Genomic DNA, 17147 nt, shown 5'->3' with positions numbered 1-17147 from the left:
TTCTAAGGTAGATCCATAGGACTGCTCAGAAGTTTGTTTGTTTTTTTCCTGAAAACTCTGAAGTTTTGAAATGGAAAGTGTTCCTTGGTATAAACTAAAGAATTGTACCATAAACAATGGGGGAAAACATCTTAAAGACAACACATGTTATAAAAATGTTAAGGAATAATCATTTTTCAAAACCTAATAAAGCAGATGATAGTTCTTAGGTCACATCAGGTTGAAATGACCAAATTTAACTTTTGCTACAGATGATGGAGCACATTTGGTCTTAGCATCCTTATTACTTGCATATACTGGTTTGTTTTCATGAGAATATATTTTATTATACATAATAAAATATTACAGAAGGGAATGAGCTTAGAGAGATCTCAAGACATATGAGGACTGGAGAGCTGGTCAAGATGGCCAGGTAGGCATTTGTGGCTCACCTCTTTGCACAACCACATCAAAATTACAACTAAAATACAGAACAACCATCACTCAGAACCATCATAAACCAAGTTAAATGCAAGTCTGACAACTATGGAATTTAAAAAACCACACCAATTGAGATGGCTAGGAGTGGCACAGACACAAACAGGCTGGTCTCTCACCCATGTGTGGTGGATAAAAATTTGGGAGGGATATCTCAGGAGTGAGGAGTGCCAGCCCCATACTAGGCCCACCAGGCAAGGGTTCCAGTGCCAGGAGAAATAGTCTCCACAACTTCTGGCTGGAAAAACTGGTGAGAATTGAGTTGGTGAAACTTCTGGAGCCCCAAGCAATTTATTTTTAAAAATCCAGACACAAACTCACGGACTCAGACTCACTCCCTCAGAGCCCCAGCACTGGGGTAGCAGCTTGAATGTTATCAGTGGCATACAGGAGAAACTAAAGTATCTGGTGTCAAAGGCCAGCAGAGGCCACTGTCTCTTTTCTATACTCTCCCTCCACAGAGCCAGCAAGCTGGTGCCATATCTGAGACTCCATCAACCTGGCTAACACTGTTTGACCTGCTTTGGAGATCTCTAGAGATGCTGCCCCACCCTACTTATGGGCCCACACAAGCTCCTTTGCCATATGAATGGCTGGTCTTGGCTCAAGCTTCACAACTTCCTAAATCCTATCAAACAAGCAACAGCTGGCCTCAGTGAGCTCCAGGCTGTACCAGCAGACAGCTTAGATTCACAGCTTGGTTTCCACTGGGAATCTCCAAGCCCAGCACAAGTAGCAGCCATCTCAGATTGTTTTATAGCTCAGGCAGGGTGCCTTGAGCAAAACACAGGTGAGAGCTGACCTTGGCCTGCACCACCCAGGAAACCCTAGTCCAGTGTACCCAGTCGGCAACTACAGGACATGTCGGAGCACAACAACCCTGAGCCTGCATAGCTGATCCTCTATGGAGGGTCAATCTTGGTAGTCAGTGGTCATAACCAGCCCTTGCAGCTAACTGGCCTGGCTAAATCCTTCCCATTCATCTGACAACAGCAACCAAGGCTCAACTATAAGAGGAGGGTGTACTCAGCCCACATGAAGGGTGCACCTCAAGTACCCAGCATGGGTGATAGAGGAAGCTGTGCCACTGGTTCCTAAAGGACACCTATTACATTAGGCCATACTACCAAAACACGGAGGCAAAGCAGCTCCACCTAATACACAGAACAAACACAGGGAGGCTGCCAAATTGAGGAGACAAAGAAACATGGCCCTAGAGATGACGCGGTGGAAAAAAAAAAAAAAGAAACATGGCCCAAATGAAAAAACATAACAAAACCCCAGAAAGGTACTAAATAAAATGGAGTTAGCCAACCTATCAGATGTAGAGTTCAAAATACTGGTGATCAGGATGCTCAAAGAAATGATTGAGTATGGCCACAAAAAATAAAGGAAGAAGTGAAGGTTATACAAGGTGAAATAAAGAAAAATACATAGGGAACCAACAGTGATGGGAAGGAAGCCAGGATTCAAATCAATGATTTGGAACAAAAGGAAGAAATAAACATTCACCCGAAACAGAAAGAAATAACAAGAATTTTAAAAAATGAGGAGAGGATTAGGAACCTCTGGGACAACTTTAAACATATCAACATCCAAACTATAGGGGTACTGGAAGAAGAGGAGGAGCAGGAAATTGAAAACTTATTTGAAAAATTAATGCAGGAAAACTTCCCTAACTTGGTGAAGGAAATAGACATACAAGTCCAGGAAGCACAGAAAGTCCCAAAGAAGCTGTATCCAAAGAGGACCACACCAAGACACATCACAATTAAATTGCCAAAGGTTCAAGATAGAGAGAGCATCTTAAAAACAGCAAGAGAAAATAAGTTAGTTACCTACAGGGGAGTTCCTATAAGACTGTCAGCTGATTTCTCAAAAGACACTTTGCAGGCTAGAAGGGAGTGGCAAGAAATATTCAAAGTCATGAAAAGCAGGAACTGAGAGAAATAAAGAAGAAATAATCAACCAGAAAGGTAGGAGGGACGGAGCTGGGACGGAGAGAAGGAAAGAGGAGAGGAGCTGCAGCTGCAGGGGCGGTGCTTCTTGGCAGCATGGCTAGACGCCATGCGGCTTGTGGGAGAGTGGAGAGCAAGTGCAGCTACCAGCAGCCCTGACAAAAAAACACAGTCATACTGATTACACCCGAGAAATAATTCGAGCCCCAAACTAGACCAACAGGTTGCAGTTTCAAAGCCTGGGAAAATAGAGCAGCATTACTTCTGACTGTGAAAGCAAGTGGGGGGCAGGGGCGGAGGAAGAAGCTGCCAGTCTCAAAAAAGAGGCATCTTGCTTAGTACCGAAAGGGGAAGAAGTGCTGGAAAAGCTGTGGCAACAAGCACTTTTCCCTCTCAGACTCCTCCCCAACATACAGCGCCAAAATGTGGTGAACTGGTCGCCAGCACTAATGAATACCTAAGGCTCTGCCCCCTATAATGTAAGAGGTGTAACAGCCCTAGCCCAAATCACAGAGGCAAACACAGAAAGTTGAGGAGACAGAGAAGTACGGCCCAGAAGCGGGGGCAGATCAAGGTCGCAATGGCACAACTAAGCAATGAGCAGATAGCACGCCTAATGGATGAGGAGATAGCTTAACAGAAGCACAGTTTAAGGCGTTGGTGATTAGGATGCTCACAACTCTGACAACAAAGATTAAGCAGGAGAGGGAAAGAATGAAGGCTATCCTGGTTCAAATGAAGGAAAATCCATATGAAACAAGTGGTGAAGGGAAGGAAACCAGGGTTCAAATCAACAAATTGGAAGATAATGAAGAAACAAACAGTCAACCAGTACGGAAAAAGGAAATGAGAATTTTAAAAAATGAGGAGAGGCTTAGAAACCTCTGGGACTGCTATGAACATGCCAACATCTGAATCATAGGGTTGCCAGAAGGTGAAGAGGGAGAGCAAAAAATTGAAAAAATATGTGAAAAAATAATGAAGGAAAACTTCCCTAATTTGAGGAAGGAAATGGACATACAGGTCCAGGAAGCACAGAGAGTTCTAAACAAACTAGATCCAGGGAGGACCACACCAAGACCATAATCAAAATGCCAAAGGTTAAGGATAAAGAGAATCTTAAAAGCAACAAGAGAGAAGAGAATTACTTACAAAGGAATACCTATAAGACTGTCAGCTGATTTCTCAAAAGACACTTTGCAGGCAAGAAGGAATTGGCAGGAAATATTCAAAGTGATGAAAAGCAAGGCCCTACAACCAAGATTACTCTATCCAGCAAAGATATCATTCAGAATGGAAGGGCAGATAAAGTACTTCCCAGACAAAGTAAAGCTGAAGGAGTTCATCATCACCAAGCCATTATTATATGAAATGTTAAAGGGACTTATTTAAGAAAAAGGATATCAAAACTATAAACATTAAAATGAAAACAGTATCATAACTATCAACAACAGAAGCTAGGGAATGGAACAAAGGTAAACTAAGCAGACCACTAGAATGGGAACAGAATCATAGGTATGGGGAGCATGTGAGGGGAGGGCAGCAGGGAGGGGGAAGAGGGAGAGGGAGGGAAATAGTGCAGGAAGTAAGAAGCATGGTAGGAGGGTGGGGAATAGACAGGGAGATGTTGAGAAGAGCTTTATGCACAGTCCATGGACATGGACTAAGGTTGGGGACTGCTGGAGGGAGGGGGGTTGCTGGGTGGAGGGGAGCAAAGGGAAAAGAAATTGGGACAACTGTAACAGCATAATCAATAAAACACACACAAAAAGAACAAAAACAAAAATATCAATTAATCAAACAACTAGAACAGGGACAGAATCATAGGTATGGGAATTATTTGGAGGGTTATCAACTGGGAGGGGAAAGGGGAGAAATGGGGAAGAGGTTCAGGGATTAAGAAGCATAATTGGTTGGTACAAAACAGACAGGAGGACATTAAGAACAGCATAGGAAAGGGTGAAGCCAAAGAATTTATATGCCCAATCTAAGGACATAAACTAAGTGGGGGGGATAGTGCTGGCTGGAAGGAGGATATCAGGTTTTGGGGGTCAAAGGAAAAAACATTGGGACAAGTATAACAGCATAATCAATAAAATATACTTTAAAAATAAAATAAAATCTTAAAAATAAAAAAAAGTATGAGTACTGTTGAGCAGTAGGTAACACATGCTTCTTACCAAATCACACTATGTAATTATATTGAAAAATATAATTTTTAACTATTTTAAGAGAAATTCATTATTTTCTACCCCAATCATAAGATAATATTTAAGATGGTCTTGCCATAATTGTTTATTATGATTCTTTGAAAAGTTACTTTAGGTTTTCAAATACATAAAAAGTATTTGGGCAAACACAGAGGACTGATTCACAAATATCAGAGCTTTATTAGTAATTTCAAAGACACAAGCAATGAAGAGGCACAGGCATAGCAGGGAGAGGTCTAAGATATCCTACTTGATCATGTTGGCTTGTAGGTCCTTCCTTCTCACACAATCCAGAGTGTGTGGTCTAGAATAACAGGTGAAATTTCTAAATGAGGTTTGGGGTCACCTCACACAGTGGGGAGTGTTTAAGTTGTGACACATCTCCATTTTATACCTCAGAGTCTAGGAATTTATCAGTCCATAGGTTCTAGGTATATTTTCTCTAAGTAATCCTGAATCAGGAATATGCAATTAAGAGCATTCCATAAATGGAAACTCCACTTTTAGTAAATATCATTAGTCTATTTACCCAAGGCAAGGTAAACAAACATTTTCTCTAAGGGTCAGATAGTAAATATTTAGGCTTTGTGGGCCAAGAGGCAAAATCAAGGATATTATGTAGGTACATAGCGAGAAAGAACACATTTTCACAAAGATTTTATTTATAAAACTGAATATATACTAATAACAATTGAGTACATATATTGTTTTGTAATACAGATCTACTAATGAGAATGGAATTAAAAAAATAACATCTTGTTTAATTTGGGCCCAAAGTGTTTTCTACCATCAATGTCAATTGCAAATGCTCATTGGTTAATGCTTACCTGTAATGAGATTTTCTGTATGTCATTTTTGAAAATGTCTTTTACATTGATAGGTACTGCCATATACTGATATTAATCCATGAACTTATAATTTTCTTATCTCAATAGAATTCACATAGCATAAAACCCACCATTTTAGCTATTTCAAGTTTATGTTTAGTGGAATTTTAGTATATTCACAATATTGTATAATTATCTCCAGGGAAGCCTATACCTACTAATATGAACTTATCATTTTAATTGAACATATTCATCTCTTAGTAGACTTTTACAGAATTCTATTAAATTCTTTTACTTTCTATTTAGTGTGCCATTATATTACAAAACTTCCAAGTAAAAGTTCAATGGAATCTCCTCAATTACACAGTAAATGTATGGCATACCTCAGCGATATTGTGGGTGCCATTCCAGACCATCAAAACATAGTCAATAGCACAATAAAGTGAGTCACACAAACTTTTTTTGGTTTCCCAGTGCATATAATAGCTATGTTCACATTATACTGCAGTTTATTAAGTACACAATAGCAATCTGTCTAAATAACAGTGTATATACCTTAGTTTAAAAATACTTCATTGCTAAAAAAATGCTAACCATCATCTGAGCCATCAGCAATTCATAATCTTTTTGCTGGAGGAAAGTCTTGCCCCCATGTTGACGGCTGCTGACTGATTAGGGTGGTGGCTGCTAAAGGCTGTGGCAATTTCTTAAAATAAGACACCAAGGAAGTTTGCTGCATCTACTGATTAGTCTTTCCACAAAGGATTTCTCTGTAGCATGTGATGCTGTTTGGTTGCATTTTACCCACAAGAGAACTTCTTTCAAAATTGGAGTGAATCCTGTCAAACCCAGCTGCTGCTCTATCAACTAAGTTTACATAATATTCAAAATCCTTTGTTTTCATTTCAACAAACCTTCACAGCATCTTCACCAGAAATAGATTCCACCTCAAGAAACCACTTTCTCAGCTAATCCATAATTAGTAACTCTTCACCTGTTAAAGTTTTATCGTGAGATTGAGCAATTCAGACACATCTCCAGGCTCCATTTCTAAGTCTAGTTCTCCTGGCATTTCCACCACACCTGCAGTTACTTCCTCCACTGAAGTCTTGAACCCCTCAAACTCATGTTGCTATTTTGACCTTTTTCCATGAATCAAGGATGTTCTTAATGGCATCTAGAATGGTGAATTCTTCCCATAAGGTTTTCAGTTTACTTTGCCCAGAACCATCAGAGGAATCACTATGTATGGTGGCTCTAGCCTTATGAAATGTATTTTTTAAAATAATAAGACTTTGTGGGGGATTGGGTGAAAAAAAGTGAAGTGACTGAGAAGTACAGATTGGTACTTACAAAACAGTCATGGGGATGCAAAGTACAGCATAGAAAATATAATCAATAATATTGTAATTATATATATATATATATATATATATATATATATATATATATATATATATATATATGGTGCCAGGTGATCCTGGAAATATTAGGGGCAACACTTTGTAAGTATATGATTCCCTAACAATTATGCTGTACACCTGAAACTAATACAAAATAATATTGAATGTAAAGTGTAATTCAAAAACAAGATTTGAAAGTTGAAATTACTCCTTGATTCATGGGCTGCAGAATGGATGTTGTGTTAGCAGAAACGAAAACTACATTGATCTCATTGTACATTTCCATCAGAGCTCTTGGGTGACCTGGTGCATTGTTAATGAGCAGTGATATTTTGAAAGGAATCTTTTGGGTTTTTTTTTCCCTCCCTGAGCACTCGGTCTCAACAGTGGGCTTCAAATATTCAGTAAACCACGTTGTAAGTAGATATGCTGTCATCCAGGCTTTGCTGTTCCACTGATAGAGTACAGGCAGAGTAGATTTTGCATAATTCTTAAGGGCCCCCAAGGATTTTTAGAATGGTAAATGATCATTGGCTTCAACTCAAAGTCAACAGCTGAATTAATCCTTAATAAGAGTTAGCCTGTCTTTTAAAGTTTTGAAGCCATGCACTGACTTCTCTCTAGTTATGAGAGTCGTGGACGGCATCTTTTTCCAACATAAGGCTGTTTTATCTACACTGAAAATATGTTTCACGCAGCCACCTTCTTTAATTATCTTCACTAGATTTTATGGATAACTTGCTGCAGCTTCCACATCAGCACTTGCTGCTTCACCTTGCACTTCTGTGTTATGGAGATGGCTTCTTTCCTTAAATCTCAGGAACCTACCTCTATTAGCTTCAGACTTTTCTTCTGCAGCTTCCTCACCCGCCTCAGGTTTCCTAGAGTTGAAAACAGTAAGGGACTTATTCTGAATTAGGCTTTGGCTTAAGGCCATGTTGTGGCTGGTTTGATCTTCTATGCAGGCATTAAAACTTTCTCTATATCAGCAATAAAGTTGGTCAACTTCCTTATGATTTGTGTGTTCACTTGAGTAGCACTTTTAATTTCCTTCAAAGACCTCCCCTTTGTGTTCAAAACTTGGCTAATTGCTTGAGCAAGAGGCCTAGCTTTCAGCATATCTTGGTTTTTGACATGCCTTCCTTACTATGCTTAAACATTTCTAACTTTTTATTTAAAGTGAGAGACATGCAACTCTTCCTTCCATGTGAACACGTAGAGGCCATTGTAAGGTTATGAACTGGCCTAATTTCAATATTGTTGTGTCTCAGGGAACAGACCCAAGGAGAGGGAAAGAAATGGGGGAACTGCTGGTTAGTGGAGCAGTAAGAACACACACAACATTTATCAAGTAAGTTCACAGTCTTATATAGGTGTGGTTCATGGTCCTCCCAAACAATTATGATAATAGCACCAAAGATCACCACTCACAAATCACCATCATAAATATAATAATAATGAAAATTTGGAATATTGCAAGAACTACCAGAAAATGACACAGAGACAGGAAATGAGCAAATGCTGTTGGAAAAATGATGCTGATAGACCTGGTTGATGCAGGGTGGCCACAAACATTCAATTTGTAAAAACACAATATCTGTGTAGCACAATAAAATGAAGTGCAATAAAACAAGGTATGCCTATATTTTGAAATATGGAAATTTCCTTTGCATGTGTATTGAAGTCTGAAAGACAATGCTGGAACTGTAATTTGAACTTGAAAAATATATGCAGTGTAAATTTGAGTCAGGGTGAACATCTTGCTTCTTGTTTCGACTTTTGACAGAAGGGGAAGTGTATAAAGCAGCTTACCATTTCTTTTAAGTCTCATATTAGCTGTTATTGGAATGACTTTACCTCAGTGTAAGTTTTGCATCAAGTACTAGTTTTGTCTTTGTGAATTTATTAAGAAACATTATCAAGTCTGTAGCAAAAGCTCAAATTTCCAAAGCCATTCAGTGTTCCATAACAAAATAATCCATACTTCACTTAGCTTTATAGTACTGAGTCCAGTTTTCTCTTTTTTCTTTCTTGTTTTGACATGGTTGCCATGCATTGGTAATAAAAAATAGTATAATATGCCATATTATGACAATGTGCATGATACTAAAACACTGGCAAGTTATTATTACTGAATCACTGATTTGTGGACAAAGAGCAGCCGTGCAAAGTGTTGAGACTGCCCCATATGGTCTTTGTCACAACTACTCAAATCTGCCTTCATTGCATGAAAACAGCCTTAGGCAATATGTAAACACATAAGTGTGGATATGTTCCAACAAAACTTTCACTTACTTTCATTTTCATTTTTTTGCAGCTAAGAATACATCCTATGTTAATAGGGCTTTGTAATTTATTTAAAAATTGTTTTGTTATATTTTATTGAGTATGCTAATACATTGTCCCAATTTTTTCCCTTTTGTCCCCCTCCACCCAGAACCTCACTCCCCCTCGTTCGTGTCTATGGGCCATGCATATAAGTTCTTGATCTTCTTTTTCTTAAATATGTCATTTTAACATTTCATATAATAATGGCTTGGCGATGATGAATTCCTTTAGCTTTTTCTTGTCTGGGAAGCTTTTTATTTGCCCTTTGATTCTAAATGATATCTTTGCTGGGTAAAGCAATCTTTGCTGTAGGTCCCTGCTTTTCATGACTTTGAATATTTCTTGCCAGTCCCTACTAATCTGCAAAGTTTCTTTTGGGAAATCAGCTGGCAGTCTTATGGTAACTCCCCTGTAGGTAACTAATTGCTTTTCTCTTGTTGCATTTAAGATTCTCTCTTTATCTTTAACCTTTGGTATTTTAATTATGATGTGTCTTGGAGTGAACCTCTTTGTATTTGTATTGTTTGGGACCCTCTGTTCTTTCAGGACTAACATGTCTATTCCCTTCACAAAATTAGGAAAATTTTCTTTAATTATTTTTTTCAAACAGATTTCCAATTTCTTTCTCTTTCTCCTCTCCTTCTGGCATCCCTACGATGCAAATGTTGGACTTCTTGAAGTTGTCCCCGAGGCTGCTTACACTGTCCTCTTTTTATTGAATTCTTTTTTCTTCTTGCTGTTCTGATTGGTTGTTTTTTGCTTCATTGTGTTCCAATCATTGATTTGATTCTTGGCTTCATCCACTCTACTACTGTTTCCCTATAAATTGTTCTTTATTTCAATTAGTGTATCCTTTGTTTCTGACTGGATATTTTTTATGTTGTTGAGATCCTCACTAAGTTCCCTGAGCATCCTTATAATCAGTGTTTGAACTCTGCATATGATAGATTGCTTATCTCCATTTTGTTTAGTTCTTCTTCTGGAGTTTTGATCTGTTCTTTCATTTGGACCATGTTTATTTGTCTCCTCTTTTTGGTAGCCTGCCTGTGTTGGTTTCTATGTATTAGATAGAGCTGCTTTGACTCCCTGTCTGGGTAGCATGGCCTAATATAGTAGGTGTCCTACAGGACCCAGTGGCACAGTCACAGCCTTCCCTATCACCTAAGCTGGGTACTTTGTGTGGGCTGAGTATACCATCTTCTTGTAGTTGACTCTTGATTGTTGTCTATAGGTCAATGGGAAGGATTTACCCGGGCTGGTCAGCTGCAACAACTGGTTGTGACCACTGACCACCAATCTCTGCCCTCTGTGGAGGATCAGCTGTGCAGGGACAGGGTGGTGGTGCTTGGAAGTGGTCTTCTGCTGTCCACTGGGTGTACAGGCTCTGGGGTTTCCTGGGTGGTGTAGGTCAAGGTCAGTCCCCACCTGTGTTCTGCCTGCCTGGGGCCATCCTGCCTGAGCTATAAAGCAACTTGGGATAGCTACTTATGTTAGGCTTGCAGAGTCCAAGGCAAAGTCTAACTGTGAATCTAGGCTGGCTGCTGCTAGTGACAGGCCTGGGGGCACTTAGCAAGAGGCAGCAGGGCTGGGGCTCACTAAGGCTGACTGTTACTTGTTTGAGACACTTTAGGAGAGTGTGAAGCATGAACCAAGACCAGATGTTCTTAAAAAAAAGTCTCTGTTAACAGCTTGGGTGGACTCATAAGTTGGGTGGGACAGAGTCACAGGGGATCTCCAGGGCAGGGCAATCTGTGTTAGCCATGTTGATAGAGTCTCAGATATGGTACTGACCTCCTGGGTCTTTTGCTCTGTTGGGGAAGGGCTTAGCACACCTTTCTGTCTGAGAGAAAACTAAACTGTCCTCCAGCTCCTGCCTTGATGCCAGACTCTTCAGTTTCTTCCTGTATGCCACTGGTGACTTTCAAGCTATTACCCCAGTGCTAGAGCTCAGAGGGAGTGAATCTGAGCAAGTCCGTGTGTGGGTTTTTTAAGGGAAATTGTTTGGGACTCCAGAAGTTTCTTCCACTGACTCACTCCCACTTGTTTTTGCAGCGACAAGTTATGGGCACTTATCTTCCTGGCACTGGGACCCTGGGCTAGGCATGCTGGTGTGAGGCTGGGACTCTTCATTCTCTAAATATCCCTTCCAAATTTTATCCACCACATGTGGATGTGGGACCAGCCCATTCCATGCTCTCTCTGCCCCTCTTACTAGTATGGATGGATGCGGTTTCTTTAATTCCATTGTTGTCAGACTTCCATTCAACTCAGTTTCTGACAGTTCTGAATGATGGCTGTTCTATAATTTAGTTGTAATTGTGATGTGATTGTACGAGGAGGCAAACCCTGTTTACCTATGCCTCCATCTTGACTGGAAGTAGCAGTCAGTTATATTTAAAAGAAGTTAAATCTGTATCACTCCATTCTCTTCTTTTATCTTCATTTCTTTTCCTGGCTAGCAGGCCAGCTGCTTTAACTTCTTCTTCCACAGTGCCTTATTTCGTGGCACATTATTACTACCAAATTAAGAAGAGTACTTGAAAGACACACTAGATAGCCTATAAGATCCTAAAGCAAGTTCTTTTTTTTTTTTTTTTTTATAAAATAGAATTTTGCCAGATTTAACTAATAGGGACCTGTTAAATATTATTTAGCGGTGGTGACAGATTCCAGGGCCCTGGTTCTCTGGGATTGAGGATAACCTCAGGGTGTGGGTAGCGGGGATGGGGAGCTATTGTTCGATGGGTATAGAGCTTCAGTTTTGCAAGATGAAGAGAGTTTTGGAGACGGATGGTGGTGACAGCTGCATGACAATGTGAACGTATTTTATGCCTCTTAACTGTGCATTTAAAAATGGTTAAGATGCTAAATTTTATGTCATGTGTTTTCACCACAAGAAAAAATTAGAAAAATATAATTTTACAAAAAGTTTTTGTAATATCTTAATGTACTAAAATTCTCTCCTGCTGATGTCATTTAGTTAAAGAGCAAATTCTCAAGTTTCTTCACAAACAATTTGTTCAAGAGTAAACAGAATGGACTTACCAGACCTCTTTTAGAATGATTACTTTGACTAGATCTCAGGCCAATATTTCGTTATAACATCCATAAATAGATAATTCAGTATTTATATTACCTGCCAATTAGCAAATTTAAAAGAGATATTAATAATATGCTATTAAACACTACTAGTTCCTGATAGTAAAAAATTCACTATGTAGTAATTGCCCCTTTTAATTTTTTTGCTAATAGAAAGCATTTCATTAATCTCCTATCTAGTTACAGGGGTGAGTTTAAACATAACCACATCCATGAGAACATCCAATATATGTGGTTGGATGAATAACATAAGCAAATAGTTTTGAATTTCTTTTTGATCACAGCTCATAGTAAAAAATATATTTTACATTTTGGTCCAAAACACACATGTATACACACACACAAAATAAAAACCCTAAAACAAAATTTCATGAAATATACTCACCCTTACTACATATGATGTACTTTCTCAGTTCCCATTGTATTTACTGTATTTTACAGTATTTCAGTTTTAAAAATGCTGCTAAGAGCACATTAAATTGATTTCCCAACTCACTAATGGGTTATAACTCATTGTTTGAAAATAATGCTCTAAGTCACATCCAACTTATAAAAACTAGTATCTAAGAAGACAGAGAAAGGAGAAGTTAGTAACTAACAAAAGCAAATGAAGTTAATAAAAATAAAAAATGTGGGTTTACTTTTAATAAATCAATGAAACAATTAATGCAGGAATTTAAAAATGCAAAAGCCATCTCTAAAATTCTAAGAAACAAAAGTTACCAAACTTAAGGAAACCAAAAGAATATCAAAATATAATTCAGTTGTCTCTTTTGCCTTTGCATTTAAATATAAATTTTCCATTATGAATTAAATAAAACTGTAAAAGGCAAGTATAGCACTACAATAAAACTTGGGTACCCTTTCATAATATTCAAGAGTTTTGGATTGCTTTTTATACATACCAGTTTTGGAATATATTGACATAAATGGTCCCCTGCAATACTCAGATCAGAATATGAACTGGGGACTACCCTCTAAATGAGTTTCAAAATGCCAGGAAAATAGTGTCAACTTCATTCTAAATATTCAGTGGTTGCTTTAATGTTCTCTGAAATTGACTACTAGTTTCAGCCCAACTCTACAATGTGGAACATGGGGTAGGAGTGTATTCCTACCATTTCGTATATATGGAAGAAAAATCAAGATCGGAATGGCTCTGAATGATTGGGTGCCTTTTGCAGTACTGACAGCACTCTGAAACCAGTGCTTGGATGGCTTTCCTTTCAAAGTGATCTTGATTTCTGGACAGAAGTTACTAGGTTTTACTAATGTCCATTAGGGAGCAATTCAAGTGACTCTTTTTATTTCCTTCATTTCCAAATGATGTCAAACACATTTTTAATTTCCAAGTTGTTCCACCAATATCCTGATTAAAAAGATGATCAATATACTTTAGGATGGCTCAACAATGCTGCCAAACTGTGACTGCATTACTTAGATTAGATGGGAGACTACGCATGAGCCTAAGAAATGTTAAGTGTGTTTGAAGGACTATAGACCCGAATCATTTTCAATTTTCCATGATGGGAAAGGAAAGAAAAAAACATTCTTTTTAAAAAATAATATATTTTTAAAATATTTTTATTTATTTATTTTTAGAGAGAGGGGAAGGGAAGGAGAAAGAGAGGGACAGAAACATCAATGTGTGGTTGCCTCTTGCACACCCTCAACTGGGAACCTGGCCTGCAACCCAGGCCTCTGCCCTGACTGGGAATCAAACTGGCGACCCTTTGGTTCACAGGCTGGCACTCAATCCACTGAGCCACACCAGCCAGAGCAGAAAAAAAAAAAATTCTTATCTGGTCAGTTTGTGAATGTAATTTTTCCTGGAGCTAATTTAACAAATAAGCAATGATATTATGCATTGTCATGGATGTAACCATTACTAGGAAAGAAGTTTATTTAGCTACCTATACTGCCTTATCTGACATTCTCAGATCTTTCCAATCCTGACTTCTTTACTTAATAAGAATAAAAATATAACTCATTTTTACTGAGTGCTTACTATATGTAAGGTACTGTTCTAAGCATTTAACCTATACTAACTCATTTAATTCTCATAGGAAAAAATTATTATTAATATTTTAGAGATGAGGGAACTGGGGTCCCTAGTGGACCCAAGCAACCACTCCCAGTTGCTCACCCAGAAGCATGCTAAAGAAAGATTCCAGAGCCAGAACATCAAGTAAGTCAGCTTTGCAACAGATTTCATCAATTCTAGTACCTAGGATTTTGCTTTCTTCCCTTGACTAAATCCCTAACAAGGCTCTCCTTGCCTTAGTTTCTGCCATGTAGTCCTTCCCCCTATAGACAGAAGTCTTGACTTGCTCACCAAGTTCTTCTCAGTTCTATAGTGCTGCTCAGACATGGGTGCCAGGGATTCTCTTTGCCCCTCCACGTCCCTTCTCTAGTCATCTCTATTCTGCTTCCTAAGCTTGGAGGTTGACCTGTTTGGGTTCCTTTGCCTATTTTACAGCTTGGTTCAGCCAAAGGGGTGTCCAGGCAGATCAGAGGGAGGGAGAAGAGTGAGTTAGGAGAATGTATGCTCTGGGCCCCCTTTTCCCTCCCTCTTTTGGTCTAGGGCTAGTAACACTTCCACTATAACAAACCCTGAGGTACAGCACTATTCTTCATGGCTGCCCTATATCCAGCTGCAATGGTCTGAATGTGTTCTCCATTGGCACACCTTCAACTGCCCATCCCAATTCATGTGTTGAAATTCCAACCCTCAAAGGTAACAGTATTTAGGTAATGGGGCCTTTGGGAGGTGATTAAACCCAGGATGGGAAAAACCTCATGAATGGGATTTGTGCTCTGAAGCTCCAGAGATCCTTCCTTCCTTCTTCTTTTTGAAGTCTGTAGCTTGGAAGAGGGCCTTCACTAGAACCTGGAACCCTGATCTTGGATTTCCAGGCTCCAGAACTGTGAGGGATAAATTTCTGATACTTACAAGCTACCTGTTTCTAGCATTTTGTTACAGTATCCCAAACATATTAAGACACTAGCCACACATTAGCTTCATTATCCATACCAGAATCTCTCTGTTGCTCCTGACCTGGCAAGAGAGCCAGACACTAAATGACCCAGACTCTGCCTGGTCTGTAATGAGACAGTGTGACTGGTTTACTTTCTTCTTGATGTGTTCAGCAAAAAGACTTCTATGGCAGAGAGGGAATAGCACAGAAATCAAAGGCTGGGAACAATGGGAAAAAATCTTCCTGATGTCACATATCCCTATTAATTCTCTGTGAAAAGCCTGTAGCTATGTGTGGGACCATCTGAAAATTTGCCCAAGAAAGTATATGCAAAACTTAAGAGGGACTCTGGACAAGGTTTCCTATGTTTCTAGAGCCTTCAAAATCTTAAGAAATAACCGTTTTCGTGAGTATTTTTTCCTTGTTACTACCTGTCCCCAACTCCCTGATATTTACATGTATTTTCCCCATTTATCAGAAACACAAATGTAGAGTTAAGCCTAAAGAACAGTAAGAATCGATTAAAAGTTCTATTTTAGGATAGCTGTAAGTCATGCAAATCATCTTCCACTTCACATTTTTTGGATTCATGTAGAAAATTCTACTCATATTGAAAGCTGAGAAAAAGATGAGATCATCATGCTTTTTGCTTTAACTAATCATATTCTAAAACATTAATGTGCCAAACCAATTTTAAAAATTCACAAAATGTAATAATTTTAATGTAACAATCAATTCCTATGCATAAAAATCAGGATTGGTCCAACTTTCAAACATTAATTTATCTTACAATTAAACATGAAAGGACAAGCTTATTTCTCTTTGAAATATTCAACCAATTATACCTTATATTAATATCAAATATTAATGAAATCACTGGTTGCCATTTACCAATGTCTCTATTAATTTTGTACTTTATAGTTTCAAAAGTTTAAATCTAAACATAATTAATGTGCTGAGACACACACTTCAGATAATTTACTTAATAAATCATCTTAACTGGTTTGCCCCCTCACCCACTACCAATTATTTTCTCTTCTTGCTCTAATATTCTTTTGTACCACATTGAAGCAACACTAAAAAAATCAGCTACCTTTCACATTTTATCATTTCTCTACATTCTATGTGTAGGTCATTAGAAAAATATGTAAGTATATCCCTGGCTTGTGTGGCTCAGTTGTTTGGAGTGTTATCCTGAAGACTGAAGGGTCTTGGTTCAATTCCTGGTCAGGGCACATGCCTAGGTTATGGTTTCTGTCCCTGATTGGGTGAGTTGAGAGACAACTGATTGATGTTTCCCTCCCTCTCTCTTTCTCCCTTCCTCTCTCTCTAAAATCAATAAGCATGTCCTTGGGTAAGGATAAAAAAGAAGAAAAATACGTAAGTACATATTTATCAGCGACAGTATTTTTCTATCAATAAATTCACAGAATGATGAAATGGAAGGGGCCATTTTCTCTCTGTTCCCTTTATTGCCAAGCCTGGGTATAGGCAGCTGTAGGGCAAGTTGGAACTAGGAAGCTAGTTAAGGGTGGAGAACTCAAGTATTAATCAAAGAAAGACACCCAAAGAGATGGAATGAATCTACTTAATCTTGCTGAGACCCAGAAAGTTATATAAAAGCAAGGAAGAGTACTTTGGACTCACTACTTGGAAGCCAAACTCAAGGTACAGGAGTATCAGGGACTGAAAGGAACAGGGGAGTCAACATCAGTGGCATTTTAGGACAATATCTTGAGTCTGTGATCCTATAGTAGAGAAGTTGCTCAGTCAGGAAGAAACAGAACTTCAGGCAAATGTACATCTTATTCATGAAGAGGGGAAGCTGATCTTCTACTAAAGGATAGAAAGCTTATTGAAATATTTT

General features: G+C 38.6%; 1 protein-coding gene across 2 annotated transcripts in view; it reads right to left on the bottom strand.

Moving 5' to 3' along the window:
• BEND6 (BEN domain containing 6) overlaps positions 1–17147 on the bottom strand; it is a 78907-nt gene that overhangs the window by 52063 nt on the left and 9697 nt on the right. The gene's annotated exons all lie outside the window — the stretch shown is intronic.

The sequence above is a fragment of the Furipterus horrens genome, unplaced genomic scaffold, assembly GCF_987537825.1.
Source record: "Furipterus horrens unplaced genomic scaffold, mFurHor1.1.pri manual_scaffold_6, whole genome shotgun sequence".
Classification (NCBI taxonomy): Eukaryota; Metazoa; Chordata; class Mammalia; order Chiroptera; family Furipteridae; genus Furipterus; species Furipterus horrens.
Note: the sequence above shows the minus strand (reverse complement) of the source record. Positions and strands in the feature narration are given on the sequence as shown.